This window comes from Thermobia domestica, unplaced genomic scaffold (assembly GCF_964235325.1).
Source record: "Thermobia domestica unplaced genomic scaffold, izTheDome1.hap1.1 HAP1_SCAFFOLD_1942, whole genome shotgun sequence".
Taxonomy (NCBI): Eukaryota; Metazoa; Arthropoda; class Insecta; order Zygentoma; family Lepismatidae; genus Thermobia; species Thermobia domestica.
In genome coordinates, this window is record NW_027657649.1 from 4,475 (window position 1) to 11,767 (window position 7,293).

Here is a 7,293-nt window from a genome sequence, read left to right on the forward strand (position 1 = left end):
TGTTATACGTATTGTTGATTAAAAATGAAAATGTTGCTAAGTGAATTTTATTAATATTTTCTGTTGCGTGATATAGGAAGTGAGTGAAATATTGGAGGAATATAGTGTGCGTAGCAGATGATGTGCAGTGGCTTTGGATCGCCTGTGATAAGGTAAGGCATTTGCTATTTTAATTAACACATTTTATATACTGTAATCCTAATTATTTTTATGTGAATGTGCTTACTACTTGTGTATTCAGTGGGACCGATGTTTTAATATGTATGGTCAAGCAGTGTCGAGCCTGGTCAGTGTGTGGATAGGTGACCATTTTTTGTAAATCGATAACATTTAACTTTGTAAACACGGATGAAGTAGAAGTATATTTATTTTATTTTTTACCTCAAATATGTAGGACACTTCTCCTTTGTACATCAATTATTATTATTAGTTCAACTTGTTTACAAGTTAAATGAAAAGAATAGTCGTTATCGTGTGATGATTGTGCTCATTAGGCTAAAGAAGACTCGTGATAAGAAAGAAAAGAAGAACGGTGCTCAAGTTTCGTCACAGCATATTCTCAAAAATTTACAGGCAAAATTCAGTGTTCTGCATGAAAAGGCATATTTGTACGAAAAAAAAAAAAAATTCTGCAGACGACAGAATTAAATAAAGTAATACACATGTATTTTAGAGTTACTGGTGTAAAATCATTACAAGTGCTTTGCCAGGTGGCCAATAAAAAGCACGAATACTATTTAAGGGAGCCAAAACAGGAGAAAGCTGGGGGCCTGAGCGATAGCAAGAATGTGCGTCCAAAGTGAACAGGAGCGAAGGCGACGCGGGTATACGTATAAGCAAGGGTAGTGGAAACCAGTTAGTTTTCGAGTTTCAATAGCACTTGTCATGCATCCATACTAGTAGCGCCCCGCTTGTAAACATTAAGTACACTATGCAAGAATACACCGCCGGTGGAAAATAGTACCTAATACAGTTATCTTTCATATATACTGACTTATTTTACAGTAGTAACCCAACACTAGTAAACGTAAAATAAAAGTGTATAACTTTATATTTAATTCTATCGCCTGGCTTAGTTTTTCACCTGTAAGATGTACTTATTTAGAGCAAGTTTCTTAACTAGCAAATTAAACCGAGAACCACAGCAACCATATATATATTCTTATGATGTACTTTTCTTTGAGTGGTGTTCTCTGTCTATTCAATAACATTTTCTCAGTTTAATGCTAGCAAAAAACAAAACAAAATCAAAGTGTTTCTATATAAATTTAGTTCACCGTGTTGTAATATCACATGGAATTGAAAAACGAATAGTCGAACCTCTGCTATCTCGATCAAACTTCTCAGGATGATATACTGACTTACCGCAGAAGTTCGACTGAATACGTTTCTCAGTTCCATGGGAGAACCTGGAGAAGCAAAAGCCTGCGCAACGGAAAATACTAAATAAACTTGTAGAGCAGGTCAAGATGTATCATCATGCCAAGTTTCATTCAGATCAGAGAAGTTTGGCTGCAGCCATTTTCATTACAAAGCACAAAATGGATGGTCCCTAACCTCGAGAATCTTCACAATTGTCGACGAGTTGAACTGCACTCATCTGATCAAAATCAAACTTAAAATGGCAGTTCACTTTCAACTGTTAAATAATATGATATGCAGGCTTCTGCTTTCCTAGTTACAGTCTATCCACTGTGGTATGCATATTAGTAGAAATGTGAGAGTGCATATTTATTAAAGATTTGCTTCAAAAAGCGATGAAAGACATAGGCATTCCCGCGGGCGGTGATAACAAGATGCCGGAAAACGAACAAGCAGAAAGAATATGGGCTGAAGAAGTGTAAACGACGACGCGGCGGCCCGTAAAGGTGTTGCCGTCCTATTAAATGAATAATATCAAAAGAAAGAAAAAAAAAGTAAAAAATTTCGCGCTCGTAATCAAGACAGAAAGCAACTAAAGGAAATCTTTGTTTTACGTCCCACGTTATGCCGCTTAGGCTAAAAGAGGCGCTGATTATGAGAAATGATTGAAATGGTGGTGGAATGAAGAAAGTGGGAGGAAACGGGAGAACCCCGCGGTAACCCACCGCACATAGTTTTTGTCCACCATAAAGTTAACTTGGCGGGGGCTCAAGACAGAAAGACGGTTGGAAAAACAAATAAACGATGTTCCATCCCGTAAAAATGTTGGCGACCTATGAAATCAATATTTTTTCTTAAAGAAAAAAAAAAGAATTAAAAAGAGAAAAAAAGGTCAAAATTTCGCGCTCGCTTCGCTCGCGATCAGCAGAGAAAAGAGGACGTGACGCACCCCTAAAAGTGTTGGCGACCGATTGAATAAATATTGTGGGTAAAAAAAAAAAAAAAAAAGTCAAAAATTTCGCGCTCGCTTCGCTCGCGATCAGCACAGAAAGAAGGACGTGACGCGCCCCTAAAGGTGTTGGCAACCGATTCAATACATATTGTCGGTAAAAAAAAAAAAAAAAAAAAACGCTCGCTTCGCTCGCGATCGACATGAAAAAGGCAACGACGTGACGCCCCGTAAAATTGTCGGCGACCTATTCAATCAATATATTCGGTTGAAAAACAAAGTCAAAAGTTTCCCAATCGCTTCCCTGCCGATCGACATAAAAAAAAAGGCAACCCCTTCACCTCTCCTTATGCATTCATCAGTAAACATACAACCATAGATCACAATACCACTCACATCACCTATCAGTTCTCCACGTCCATCAAGATCCAATCATCGCCCTGGCCCTTTATGATGATACACAACATTACATGTTATTGTGTGCATTGCCCCGCGTTACAATACATGACCAAAAAAAAAAGAGAAAAAGAGCTGCACTGCCTTCAGTGTAGACATGTTCGTATTCGTAGAAAATGATTTTAGGTACACGATAGTACAGTAATCTATCTTCACATGCTTCAGATGTGAACGATACCTACACATGAAGAGGGCTCCCGAGGTTTCCTTTTCCAATAGGATGGAGCTCCACCACACTTGCAGAATGACGAGAAGTTATGTTAATAAATATATCCCAGAGTGTTTCGTAACTCGCCCTTGGTCCTAATGATGAAGCGTTCTTCAGATGGCCCCGATGTCTCCACACATGATACTATGCGACTTCTTTTCACGAGGCTCTCAAAGATCACGTTTGTGTCCTAACATTCTCTGCAGATATGACACAGCTGCGATAGCGGATCACAGAAGCCTTTCCTCTCCTTACAAGAGACGTGTTCATTCGAGCATGGGAGTAATTCGACTATCGATCAAATATCTCCCGTGTCACGATAGTAGTCACTTTCAATTCTTCTAACGAAGGTAAGAAAAAATGCTATACAAACTTCCTTTCGGTATATAAAGGATTAGGGGCCCAGAGAATATTTTCTTTCAAGAGGATACATTCTTTTTCGAACACCCTGTATATAGATCCTCTAATTATAACTGCAAACAAAATGTTGATTTTGCAATTGCTTCCATGAGAGAAAATTCTGTGCACTTTCTTTCTGAAGGGCCGGGCCTAAACGTTTTCCTTAATCATTAAATTTAGTAGTTATCTACAATTACATAGTTTTCCATTGTTCTCAAAATAAAGATTTTTCTCTATGAATTGTTGAATGTTGCTAGGGATATTGAAGTAATTCTTTTTAGTGTTTTTTTCTTTACAATAATGTACTGAACGCCTGCATTAAGGAAGTTCGTGTGTCCATCTTGCAAAATGTTTCGTCTTTTTTCATGCCCACTAAGATAAATATTCATTTTGCTCTTTTCTCCGTATGCAAACCACATTTCTTAAAGGCAACATTTTCATACAAATGTAGTACTAAAAACTTCTAATTGGCAACATCTGGGCTGCGAAGAGGAAAAAGAAAGAAATCTCGTACGTATTCGCGCGCAATTCGGAATTAGCCAATGAAAAGCACAAAAGCGGCCACCATCTCTCTCTCTTTCTTATTAACGGTTTTGTACTTTCTGCAGTTCTATCAGTGCTGCTAACCTCTTACTATATCATTGAATATGTATGTTATATATATATATATATATATATATATATATATATATATATATATATATATATATATATATATATATATATATATATATATATATATTTTACAAAAAATCATACTACTACGGAATAATATTAAATGCCTGTAAACCCTCATTTCTGTTTGCACTTTCTGTTACACTACCTTCCCCGAACTTCTTTCAAGTTATTAAGTGCAGAACGGGGAGTTATACATATTTACTTGCGCTTTCACAATATCTGCACATTGTGTAATAATAGGAGACGTATAAAATAAAACTATATACTAATACGTATATATATATATATATATATATATATATATATATATATATATATATATATATATATATATATATATATATATACAGTACACATTCCACTATCCGAGGCTTTCCTTTTCTTTTCTTGCTGACGATAAATTACGCTCTTAGAAATGTTGTCTGAAAACAATAAGAATATGTGCAAAAAATACAATCAGAGGTAGAGGTCTTTAACAGGAACTAAGCAAGGGAGTTGAAAAATTTTTTATGCATGTAAAAAATATAGACATGAACCAACTTGTGAAATAAAAAGACCAGAAAACTACTCTTTCTAAATTATGTGTAAACTTTTTACCGAAAACGAAAGTTGCACGAAAGACTTTTTGTCCCTTTTTTGGCCTCCGGTGCTTGGGGTCCCTGGTTCAATCCCAGCTCGTGCCGTGTGAACTTTGTCGTGCATAAAGACCGTGCTCATGGGTTTTCTCGGGTTTCTCCCGTTTCCTCCCACTTTCTTCATTCAGTACTCATCATCACCGTCTCCTTTAGCGTAACCGGTATAAGTATGCGACGTAAATCTAAAGATTTCATTTCATTTCCCTTTTCTGCTCATACTGCTGATTATGCGCGATTATGCCAACATCCAACTCCGCGGATAATCGTGCGATTACTGTATATACAACTAATACAGATACGTAATTACATTATCAGTTACAGTATCGGTTTTTATTTACTAATTTGCCTCACTTTATTTGCATCCCTGCAGTAAATAATTCTTATCGATAATAGTTAAAATGTATATTACATTTTAGTGCTTCACGACTGAATGATCATCTGCCTTACGTTATCTCGCAGCTGAAGAGGATGCTACACTGAAAACTACCTTGCGTTATAAAGGGTAAGTGAAACATATCTTAAAAATATCTTTCATACATTTCATTGTGTACATTAAAGAATGTAAGTTTGCCTTTTTCCTGTAATCAATACTTAATAAAGGATTTATTTTTATTTATTTATATACAATTTCATACGTGGTTCGTGATAGTAAACTCGATAGGACATAGTGGCACTATGAACATCCGAATCACTCATCATTCGAACATTCAAATATTTATTCGAATATTAGTATATTCCAAGTAATGTTAACGACGTTAATATGCTTGCCTTTATAGTTAATAATGTCAATTCTTACTTAAAACATACTTCCTTAACAGGACATTGAAGAAAAGGTAGTTGCCAACGGCCATACCATGCTGAATATACCGGTTCTCGTCCGATCACCGAAGTCAAGCAGCATCGGGCCTGGTCAGTACTTGGATGGGTGACCGCCTGGGAACACCAGGTGCTGTTGGCATCTCTTTTTCAAATTTCATTATCCTTCAAGTACGAAAATACTAGAAACATTAATTTTATAGTACTTTCAAGAGATAATTTATCAACATTATTTCATAGCGATTAATCGATATTCTAAGCGTTATACCCACTATTTCTTACACTAACAGCCTGTTTATTTGCACGGCACATTAAAATAACCTGATTTCCGATCCGTGTGCACCTACTACTATACTTAACACGGAATGTATTACCACTTTTTAAAAGTAAATTATTATGACTAAGTGTAGATCTCCGGCGAGTAAATGCCTTTCGTATACAAGCACGACACATCTCCGCTATGTGCTTTACTTTTTTACTAACAGCATATAGAAATTGGATTTCAAGGTGTTTCTACATAACAGAATGAAGCAAATTTCGTGATTTAACTCTTTCGAATAATGTGTTGGTCCTGACAAGGACCGTTTGAAATGAAAAATCTTGAAGAAGATTTTTACTTAGAGCTTGTGTACTTGGTAACAGCCTTCGTACCCTCACTTACAGCGTGCTTGGCAAGTTCACCAGGCAAAAGAAGGCGCACAGCTGTTTGGATTTCCCGGCTGGTGATAGTTGACCGCTTATTGTAATGGGCCAAACGAGAAGCTTCAGCAGCAATACGCTCGAAGATGTCATTAACAAAGCTGTTCATGATACTCATAGCTTTGCTAGATATGCCAGTGTCAGGATGCACTTGCTTCAAAACTTTGTAGATGTAAATGGCATAGCTCTCCTTCCTCCTCCTCTTCTTCTTCTTATCTCCCTTGGAGATATTCTTTTGGGCTTTACCAGCCTTCTTTGCAGCCTTTCCGCTAGTTTTTGGTGGCATGATGACTCACTCGTTCAGCAAAATTAGATGTGTCCGCCGATTTATCGACTTCATTTAAATTACAGTACGTGTTTCAATTCGCGCCAACTGCCTTGCTTTTCATTTGATGCACTCGGGTGCACGCTTGAAGTAGTAACAAAACTGACTTGATTCATGGGAGGCCGCATCAGCGTCGGGAAATCAGTGAGAAATGCAGGCACTTACTCGCGCTATTTTTCCTCTCATCTTATTACGAAAGAATATTGAACAATGTCTGGTCGCGGCAAAGGTGGAAAAGTCAAGGGAAAGAGCAAGTCCCGCTCCAGCAGGGCTGGCCTTCAATTCCCAGTAGGCAGAATCCATCGTCTTTTGCGAAAGGGTAACTATGCCGAACGAGTTGGTGCTGGCGCTCCCGTGTATTTGGCTGCAGTCATGGAATACCTGGCAGCTGAAGTTCTTGAGTTGGCAGGCAACGCTGCTCGTGACAACAAGAAGACTAGGATTATTCCACGTCATCTGCAGTTAGCTATCCGTAACGACGAGGAATTAAACAAGTTGTTGTCTGGAGTTACAATCGCTCAGGGTGGTGTTTTGCCCAACATTCAAGCTGTACTTCTGCCCAAGAAAACTGAGAAGAAGGCATAAATGTAAGACCTATATCTCATACAAATCGGCCCTTATGAGGGCCACAAACCCCTTTATAGAGGAGATTTACGATTGAAATGAATTGTTTTCGATATACAGACTCATCAAAAGTGTCTGAGATAGTTGCTTAGTGTCATTCGAAATTCTCGCTGCTATTCGATTAATTAGTATGTGTAGTCGT

The 7,293-nt window shown here is 37.5% G+C and overlaps 1 non-coding gene across 1 annotated transcript; it reads left to right on the forward strand.

The window, feature by feature from the left end:
• The first annotated feature begins 5,526 nt into the window (after positions 1-5,526).
• Positions 5,527-5,645, forward strand: LOC145678155 (5S ribosomal RNA). The gene has a single exon (XR_014130267.1). It is a non-coding gene; the product is annotated as a 5S ribosomal RNA (ribosomal RNA).
• The last annotated feature ends 1,648 nt before the right edge of the window (positions 5,646-7,293 follow it).